General features: G+C 33.0%; 1 pseudogene; it reads left to right on the top strand.

Moving 5' to 3' along the window:
- The first annotated feature begins 1282 nt into the window (after window positions 1-1282).
- LOC137838217 (putative receptor-like protein kinase At5g24010) lies at window positions 1283-3645 on the top strand (annotated as a pseudogene).
- Window positions 3646-11281: the final 7636 nt, after the last annotated feature.

The raw sequence follows: 11281 nt of genomic DNA, 5'->3' as shown, positions 1-11281 counted from the left end.
GTCTTATAATCTATCATTCATTGAGAAATGAACTTCCTCTGAAGCTCCACGCACACTTGGCAAGTCTAACAATTCACCATGCCACGTTCATGTTGTATAATTTTTCAAAATCCATCACACAAAAGATGTTCTCTAATTTCGGAAACACTCAATATCCTTCCATTGACACAAGAACCCCTTATTTTTACTCCATTATTACAACTAACAACATTATCTTCTGCGAACTGTATGAATTATTCCATCCCTTTTTCGTAAGCATTAGTTATCTGTTGTGTATTAATTCAACTTCGATTCATAGAAATGCTAAACTAAGAACCAGTGCAAACTCAGAACCAATGCGTTCAATATGTAATCATTAAAAAATAAATCAAAATTGTCGAAGGTCGGACACCTCCGAACTCAGAACCAGTGCGTTCAATATGTCAAAAAAATATATAATAATTAATAACTAAATCAAAACTGCCGAAGGTCGAACACCTCCGGACTCAGAATCAGTTCCCTCAATATATAGAAACTAAATTTAGATTGCCGAAGGTCGCACACCCTCAGACTCAGACTCAGTGCGTTCAATATATAAAATCAATATCTAACTCAAAACAAACACTTTCAAATATATAGTTCATAACATTTAATATTTAGTATATAATTAAATAATAAATAAAATATACTAACCTCAAAAGTGAAACGAAGCTGAAAAAAACTCGCGCGTACGAGCGGGAACTTTGTTAACGAATAGGGTAGCAAGGAGGTGACGCTGGTGCGGGGCGTGACTTCGCAGGGGCGCGAGGTGCGCGACACAAGTTACGGGGCGCGGTCACGGTGGCGTAGGGCCGCGGTCGCGGTGGCGCAGGGCCGCGATGGCGGTGGCGCAGGGCGCGGTCGCAGTCGTGGGGGCGCGATGGCGGTTGCGGGGCGACGCTGGTCGCAAGGCAAGCGACGCAATGGCGAAGGCGGAAGGGTGACCTGTGAACGGTGTGGGTGAGGAGTGAAAGAAGAGAGATCTGTGAGAATGAAGATGCATTTATGAGAAAGAAGAGGGATCTGTGTGAAAATGAAGGGGAGGCAAAGTGTTGGTGCTGAAAAAAATAAAAAAAAAACACCACCTTTCACGACGATTTTGTGAGAATTGTCGTGGAAGCCTTACTTTTAACGACGGTTCTGGTGAGAACCGTCGTTGAATCCTCATGCTCCCACCTTTAACAATGGTCAGGCAGGAACTATCGTTAAAAGTGCAAAAAAAAATCAAAAAAATTACGAAACTGCCACCGCCTCGCTTATTACGATGGTTGTTTCCAAACCATCTTTAAAGGGTGTCGTTAGTGAAGTATTTTGTACTAGTGAGTTCAAGCTTTCAGTTTTGAGTAAGGGTAGGATTTGACCACTAGGCATTTATCATAAAGAATCGGTTAGACATAATAGTATACTGGATATCAATATAAATGATGCCAATGATAAACTTTATATTAGATGCCCAATGGTTCAATATCAATGATAATGACACAAGGATAATTGTGAATGTATAATTTATTCTAATTTATCAGCACTACTACAAAATCATTAGTATAGCTCTTCTTTATAGAATTAGATTAAGCTAGCATAAATACATCCCATTGTTATTAGATATGTTAAATTAATTATCAAGTTCATGGAGTAAGCAATTTTTGTGGTCTAAACTGTATATCTTAAATACTAATGAGAAGTTAGCTAGTAATGATGCTTTGACCTTTAAGGAAGCACATTTGTACGTTAAAGAAAATTCACTTAATCGCCTTCCGTTAATGAGAACTTGTGGCGGCAAGAGTGTATTGTGAACTCAAACTGTAGTTTATGTGGATACAAAGAAACCTCGCATCACTTATTTCTTAATTGCCATTGGCAATATGATCTAGAATTGGTTGCCACATATTTGTCCTTATGCTCTATATATATCATTGGTTTTCTCTTTGATTTTTTTTATACTTTAGAATCATAGTTCTCACACTTAAGTTCCATTTATGTGCTTGCTCTGTTCACGAGTACAAAATACAAAATTAACGACCCTGTATAAAGACAGTTCACGAAAAACAATCATAATAAAAGAGGCGGTGGCATTTTTATAATTTTTTTACCATCTTCGCCATTTTTAAGGACGGTTCACGCGAGAACTGTCATTATATATCAATCTCTGCACTAATAAAGACGGTTCCAATACAAACCGTCGTTATAAATAGTGTTTCCTATGAAGCAAGAGCTAGCGCGGGTTTTCCTTACATTCTTAATCTCATTTTCCACTCTCTTAACCTTTTTTCCACTCTCAGTGAAAATATTGCCCTTCTTTCCACTCTTCCACTTCTTCTCTTTTCTTAACATCTACCTCATCAACTGCGGTTCCTCCGCCCCCTCCACCTTCGTCTACTACTGCTCCTTCACCGACGATATTCTCGACCACCACTCCCCCTTCCCTTGTGTCGTTTTGCTCCGAAACGGCAACCCCTTACACAATTTACCCCCAATCTACTACACTGCTAGGGTTTCATAAGCCCCGCCAGGTACTTTTTCCCCGTCACCGACAAAGGCACCCACATCGTGCGCTTCCACTTCCACCCTTTCAACTCCTCCAATATCGATTTGGGTCGAACCTAATTTCATGTCATAGGTCAACGACCATGTTGTTTTGAGCAACTTCACCTGTTTGGCCAATGGCTCCAGAAACTCTAGGATCGTGGAGTATCTAATGTGGGTCGATGCAGATAGCCTCATGTCCGTGTTCATGCCTTATAAAGATTTTAAATTGGCGTTTGCCAACGCCATTGAGGTGATTTCTGCTCTGAAAGACATTGTCCTTGACATGACACACTATTTGAGCCAATCAAAAGTAGAGAAATTTGAGGATTTGAACAAATACTCTCTTGAGGTTGTGTATACGGTCTGTGTTGGGGATGTTAAAGTTACCCTTTTTAACAATTATTGATAGAGAACTTGGATTCCTGATGATGAGTTTTTCAAGATAAGGGTTGGGTATGAGAAGCTTTACTTTGGTGGTAGGATCAAGTACCGTGTTGGTGGGGCTAGTCATGAGGTTGGGCCTGATAATGTGTATAATAGTGCTAGGTTGATCAGGAGTAAGAATGACTTTGTTCGTAATGTTAATATGACTTGGGTGTTTCCCGTTGTTGGAGGCTATGAGTACTTGGCTCAATTGCATTTCTGTGATATTGCTAGCATTTCGCCTAGTTTGCTTTATTTCAATGTGTATGTGAATGGGTATTTGGCTTATGAAGATTTGGATCTTTCCTAGATTACGAACTCGCTGGCTTTACTATTTTACGCCGACTTTGTGGTTGATGGAGGAGATGGGGCTTTGAGTGTTGGTGTAGATCCATCACAGAGTAGCATGTCGTATCTCATCGATGGTATATTGAATGCAGTTGAGGTCATAAAGTTGAAAAAATTTCTCAGTAGTCTTGATGGAGAGGTTTGTGATGATTTTGTTATGAAGAGATGGTCAACGGGGAATAGTACAGGTATGTTGTTTACTCTGGTGACTGTTGTTTACATTGTATTGAGCTTGTCCATAGTGATTCGTAGGAAGTTGCTTTATTAAGGGAGTCTGTGTCATGGTCATGGTTGTCTTCGACTTCATCAGATGATAGTGTTAAGAATTAAGATTTGTGATATGTAGTTATAACTTATATCAAAAGATAAGATGAAGAAGTTGTGTGTAAACTTTAGCCAAAAATCTAGCCATTATAGGTGACTTTCTTGAGAAAAGAATTACTGTAAGTCTGACTAATACAAACTTTTTAGGGATTGTTGTATTATATCTGTGTTGCCTTACTTGTTCATATCATAATATGAAGGCATTCCTTTTTCCACCAAACCTTGTTTTCTTATCATTGTTCATTTTGTTCTATTCTGTAATGTTGTATCTTCCATCATTTTAATTGTTTGAACTTATGGAAATACTTGTGTACCTATCATATTGAGAGGTTATATGAATATATACTGATATCCTAAATGATCTGCTTCGGTTTATACTTGGACCTAATATTGCTTAAAAAAATCCTTTTTTAACACTACACACACTTATAAGACGGTTCTAAGAGGAATCGTCTTTAATATATATATATATATATATATATATATATATATATATATTAAAATTTCGTTATTTACTGGCCTAAGTAACGACGGCTGGATAAACGTGTCGTTATATTTCATTTATAATGATGGTTCTAGAATCGTCGTTATAAATGACTTATTTATAACAACACCCAGAATAACGATGGTTCTAGAACCATCTTTATATGCCCTTTTTAACCGTCGCTAATGTATCTTTCTGTACTAGTGGTTTGTGCAGGAAAGGGACTTGAGAAAAGACAAGTTCCTTTGCACATGATGGAGAGAATCTAGATGGTATAATCACTAGAAGTCGGGGTGAGGTAAAACATGTTTGTAATCCTAAAGAGTTAACTACTCTTCCAAGTCTAAGGTTGCAAGATAAGAAATCAAAGTCGTCAAAATGTTGGGAGAGGACCATTTGGCACCAAAGAATATTGATGCATCCTTCTTATACTACTTGTTATGCTTGTAATACAATGATTTTTATCAACACTTAGTGGCATAAATACATAAAACATATGTATGTCATTAATAACATAATTTTGGGAATTAATTTATAAGGATCATTGTTTATTATTGTAATATGTAATTTTAGAATTAGGTTTCATATTTTTAATTAAACCTTTTAGTTCTAAAGTTGAGTTCTAAAGTCTACAAAACTGCTAAACAATTATATTTCTATAGAAAATAATGTTGAAATTTATAGTTTGGTGCTTAATTAAAGTTAATCCACTTTATTTAATTTAAATTAGAATTGTGAATGATCTAAGAGAACCAGTAAAGTAAATTGAATTCATTTAACAAAATTGTCCACCTTGAAATTAAGTCTCACCTCAACTGTATGGATTTCAAAAATATTTTTCCTACTATCATCTAGTGTTTGGTGGAATGAAAATTGTATTTGACAGTATGTACATTGGGTTAGATTTTTCTTCTATTTAAAAAATTCAACGTGAGAATTCTATTTTAAAATTTCCAATTTAATCTAAAATTTAAAGATGTCTCAATGTTATGCTTTCTTGTTTTGATTTTTTTTTGTGGTAGTTTTGAATGTTGCGGAAGAATGAACTTGAAAATGACATCAATGGATGAACTGAAGTGTGAAAAGATGACTTTCTTAACTTTCAAATTTTAAAATTTTAATATTTATATAGTATCACTTTTATTTTAAGATATAAATAATTTTCATTTACAATTTTTTAAATTCCCTATATTCATATCAAAATAACTTAGACATAATATGAATGTCAATAAAGATAATAATTATAATTTAGACATAGCACATGCATACGAAAGAATGAGACATATGCCTAAGTTTTAGCTACAAATTATTTAGATTCTAAAAGTTGGTATCTGATTAGATACCAATTTAGAAATCATTTATCAATAATATAAACTAATTTAGATACCAATAATTTTTTTAATCTCTAAAATAATACATAATTTTTATTTTTGGTCTCTAAGATTGGTTTCTATTTAATAATTTTCTTGTGTGGGTGTTAATGGAAGCAAAAACCACCAACTAAAGAATGTTTTAAATTTAAAGTTATTCAGTAAGAAATAGGTGGCTACAGTGGTTTAACTATGTGGACACATGCGTATGTGTGTTTGAACAATTCTAACTATTCTGCACAATCACCAACAACGCCACCCATTTGTTTTCTTATCTTCACTCAATACATTTGCATTTCATTTGGCTTTTTACTAAGGTGTTAATGAAAGGAAAATCCACCAACTTAAATATTTTCTAAATTGAATTTATGCAATAGGAAATAAGTGGTTACCTTTGTTTAATTATGTGGATAGTTGCATATGTGTTTTCGAACAATTCTGATTGATGTGCATTATCACAACCAACTCTACCAATTTTATTTGTTATATTCACTCAATGAATTTGAATTTTATTTGGTTATGTAGTAAGGTATTAATGGAAGAAAACCCAAAAACTTAGGAATGTTTTAAACTTAATTTATACATAGAGGAACTAATGACTACCCTCGTTCAATTATGTGGATACATGAGTATGGATTTTTGAACAATTCTAACTCATGTGCATAGTCACCAACAACTTTATCAATTTTATTTGTTACATTCACTAAACACATTTGCATTTCATTTGGATCTACACTGAGGTGTTGACGGAAGCAAAAACCATCAACTAAGGAATGTTTTAAATTTAATGTTATGGCATAAGAAATAAGTGGTTACCTCGATAAAATTATGTGGACACCTGAGTATGGATTTTTGAACAATCCTTACTCATTTGCATAATCTCCACCAATTTTGTTTGCTATCTTCACTTAGTACATTTGCATTTCATTTGGTTATGTTCTAAGGTGTTAATAGAAGCAAAAGCTACCAACTATGGAATGTTTTAAATTTAAAGTTATGCAGTAAGAAATAAGTAGTTACCTCGGTTCAATTGTGCGAACACATATGTATGTGTTTTTGAACAATTGTGAATCACGTGAACAACCACCAATAACTCCACCATACTCTAAAACAAAAAGTGAAATGCAAATGCGAATGACGATATAGAAAAAATGAAGTACAATTATTAAATCGTCTACTAGGATGTCTAATAGTTATACTAAAGAAGAAAAAAGTACAGAGAATGTCTAAAAGTAAATTATAAAAACAAAATGACTGATGCAAAAGGAAATTTGTACAACTGTGATGTGATTCCACTAACATGATAGAGATATAATATGAACATGTTATGGATTCAACAAGAGTTGGAATATGATTAGGCACCTTTAGAATTGGATCAAGATTCTTTACCCATTCAAGAACTTAATCAAGAACACAAGAACCAAGTCAAACTCACATAGAAACCCATTTTGAACAACAAACCCATGGATAGAAACTCAAGAATACAACATATAGCAATTATACCCATGGAGGAAGTGACAAAAACAGCAAGAACAACCAATTTGCACCGATTAAAATTGAATATAAGTGCAACAAATGAAAGAGGACATCATAAGGAAAAGATTGCACCGATTGGAAGTGAAAACAAACAAGTAGAACAAAAATGGGTAATTTGGAATGAAGGGAAAATGGACTTATGTGGATGAAGCTCTTGGAATGTGCACGCCATTTGAAGGATGGTTGGCTTCAAGATCAGTGTTGTTGCCGCCACTTGAGAGCCCAAGAATTCACCCAAGATAAGACTAGAAGAGAAGAAGACACAAGTCTCTCTCACTCACTCACCAAATTGGTAGAGGTTCTTTACTCTCAAAAATCAATTCTATTATTTCAAGGACTCAAGTCCTCCTTTTATTGGAGAAAGGACCGGTCATGAGTTTACAAGAAGCTTACAAAGGAAGCTATCCAAGTTTTCCTTGCAACTCTTCCACTTCTAGCGCCTAAAGTGGAGAATGAAGGGATACCTTCTAGACTTTTCCTAAAGCTAATGTCTAAAGATGCTTTACACAAGAGGTATCTTTAGGTTTCCCTCTTTAGCATCTTCCTAAACAATATTCTATATTATTTACAAATTTATATAAAAGAAACTATAAAGAGAAACATTAATTGAAGCCTATTCTTGAATGCTTGTAGTCTTCTTTTGACTTCAGGCTTGGTCCTCTCTTTATTTTAATTCTTCTTTAATTTTTTAGAAGACTAGAAGGAAGAACTTTAAATGTTTGGGTGGATGGCCTCTTCCTCCATTAGTAAAATTCTCTCTTATTTGATCTCTATCAAACTGTTAAACCATCTAGTCAGCAAATTCTTACTAGACCGTCTAATTGTTTTGCTTAAAGAGAGTGAAAGAGAAACAAAGCGAGAACGTCTAGAAGGAAATTATAAAAACAAACAACTACAATGTAAATTGGTAGAAAAGTAAATGGATGAAATTGAAATCGCAAGCAGCTTAAATGACTGGAAAGTAAAATGAAAAAAAGTTAATTTGAAGAACATGAGAAAAAGAACTTGATTAGTCAAAATCTATAATGAACTAAAACCACGGAAAAAACTAACAATTCTAAAAAATAAAATGTAAAAACTAAGATGATTAACGATGTTCAACTTCTACATTTACACTCTATTTATATAGTTTCAAAGCATTACAGTTGGGTGGGCATTAGTTCCAACTAAAATTGCCACAAAACTAATCTAAACTTCCAACATTATTTGTCCTAGCATCTTCTTGAATTTTCGTTGACGATCTCGTTGATCTTTGACCATTTAATGTTTCATTTGCAGATTTTAACTCTTTAGAGTCAACTTTTTCCAATCCCTACCGTATAAGTGTCTTCATTAAAGCTCCTCATGTCAAAGACCATTCGAAAATGTCCTACAAAAGACCACAAGTAACTGTTAGACGGTCTATGCAATATTTCAGTACTTTTTTGTAAAAATTCTAATTTCTTGTAGAAAATATAAATCTAACCAAAAAAATTTAAAATAAGAACCCAATAAACCTCAATTAGATGCAATTAATATAGAAAAATATGACAAAATCGAGAGATATTACACTCCCCCACTTAGACTTTTCGCACTAATGATCAAAAACAAGAAAAGAAAACTAAGCAATTTTTTTGTTTAAAAAAAATCATAAACTAAGACCTATATAAATTGTGAAAACGGAAATGATTTTGATTATGAAAATTTCATCAATAAAAGTCTTTAAGGCTCAAACCAAGCATCTACTCTAGATATGTGTATCTTTTATCTCTTGAACTAAGCGACCTAAATATTAATTAGAATTAGCAAATTAACAAAGAACTTCAATTAAAGAAAATAATTGAATTCTCAACAAACATTAAAAGACAATTCTTTTAAAGATCATGCCTAAGTCTAGAAATCATGTCACGTTATAGAAATATATTTTCAATATATGAAATATTTAGATTGAAAAATAAGGCTATCCAAATCAACCATTTACATAAGTTTATACATAATTACCTAGGTTTCTTATGTCCCCTCAAAGGGTTACAAGCCTATGAGTAATCATTGTTACAACATAATTATTTGATGCAAAAACAGAAGGAAAATCAATATCATTTACTGGAGTGAGAAAAACTTACTATCATTGTCTTCCCAATCACTGGAAGAGAACACTTATGTAGAACTTTCATCAACAACATTCTAATAATCAAATATAGGTATGTGAAACATATCGTGTAAAAGATAATAAATGTATTCAAATTGAATCATAATAGTTAAATCATAATTATTGGCAAAAGAAAGTGACCTGCTAGGCCTCAAATGAGGTTTGGTAAGTTAAATTCCATATATAAACCCTTGTAATTGTATGCATGTGAGGAAATACGCAATTATATGACATCACTTTGACAACAATCATTAGTGAAAGAATTATGAGGCAATTGTTTGTCAAAACATAAAATCAGGTGTTATTCTTCATGTAGTTTTAGTTTTTTGGTCTGAGAATTAGAATTGCACCTTGATGATTAGCCTAATAATGACTTGCATTGGTGGATCAAAAGCACCAAATTCTCAACATCATTAAATTTAACACTTATTACTCTAGCAAATGTTTCTTTAGATAATCAAAGATACTTATAACTTAATGGTAAACTTGTATTTCCAAAGACATTGATTATCTCCAAGTGTAAAAAAAAGCAATATCTATAAGTTTCTCCTTGAGCTATAATACATTAGATTATGAGCTATATTCAACCTTTGCATGTTTTCTATTTATGATATGCATAAGATAAAGCCACATGCATATATCAAAGAGGAAAGAGTTGAGTATTAAGTGTTCACAACAAACAAGAGGTAAACATTAAAAGACTTATGATAAAAAATATTTAGACATTTTGCACCTTCTTCTATAACATTTCAGGGGAAAAAGTGTAGTAGTAACCATGACAAATTTTTGAAATGATTTTCCAATATTTCTCTTCCCTCCAAGATAATAATGAAAGGAAATTTCTATCATGCTGATTTTACATTAATTTCTAGAAAAGAGTTGTAAAACTTGATATTTGATATCATACCACATGCCTCATTCAAACGAACAACATATGGATGTTTGACTAGCTTCACAATAAAAATATCCCTCCTGATTTGCATTATTAATAAATAAATAAAAATAAATAGAAATAGGATTTGCATTTTGAGTACTTGTGTCTCAATTCCTATCCTATCCCAAATTTCTCCAAACCCTGAATTCTTCAAACCCCTTAGTCGGTTCTCACACAACCAAATACCAAAGTCCCTTTCCCCAATTTTTCAATTCAAAACATCACTACTTCCTATCGATTTTGGAAAATCTTCCACAATCAATTATTTGTTGTAATTTCCACTTATACCCTTACATGTCAACAATGTTGCCATATCACCGTCCATGACCATGTTTGCAGTGTCAATAGTGAGTTACTAAATAAACAATTTCAACAAAACATTTTCCTCAATACAAATGTCAAGTAAACATTAACTACTAATTGGATCCCAATTTTCGGTGTCTGAACTAGACTTAGAATTACACAAAAGTCTTTCTTTGATAGTCATAATTAGCTACCACAAATTACAAAATTGTAAATACATCATACCAATTGATAAATATGTTTATAAATTATCCAAAGACAATTGTCTTCGTCAATCCTATCTAGAGGTGGAATAGGGACAAACATCGTGATCTTGGTGTAGACGACATGAAGGTGGTAATCATAAATAGTGTAGAGGAAGGTGAAACCCTTTGTAAGACGGAGGAAAGCGAAGGGTGAGGGTGAGAATGAAGCTCTGAAATATAATCAATATTACACATGGATTCTCTGTTCATAAATGTGTCACATTGTGTGCCACATAATAACCACTTAACTTCGTTTAAGTCAATTTGGCGGAAAATACAAAATTGCATACTTTTAAACAACCATTGGGACCAAATTCATTTTTTTTAAATGCCAGTCACTAAAGGGAATTTTGCCCATTAATATAGAGACCAAAAATGAATAAGCCAAAAATTAATTATTTGTTTAAAAAAAGTGGATAATGATAACAATTAATTAATAAGTTTAAAATTTAATTTACTAATTAAATTTAAAAACTAATTAATTATTAATTAATTAATTAACAGTAAATGTGGATGGTGGTTTTGTATTAAGTGGTTATATTTGGTGGTCATGGTTAACCAATATAAATGTATGGTTGTGGGTTGTTTTTGCTTCGTTAAATTGATTCCATTTAGTTTTAGTATTATTCTAAAGCAATTGCA

The sequence above is a fragment of the Phaseolus vulgaris genome, chromosome 4 (genome assembly GCF_051622355.1).
Source record: "Phaseolus vulgaris cultivar YP4 chromosome 4, ASM5162235v1, whole genome shotgun sequence".
In the NCBI taxonomy this organism is placed as follows: domain Eukaryota; kingdom Viridiplantae; phylum Streptophyta; class Magnoliopsida; order Fabales; family Fabaceae; genus Phaseolus; species Phaseolus vulgaris.
This window is presented reverse-complemented; position numbering and strand designations above follow the sequence as displayed.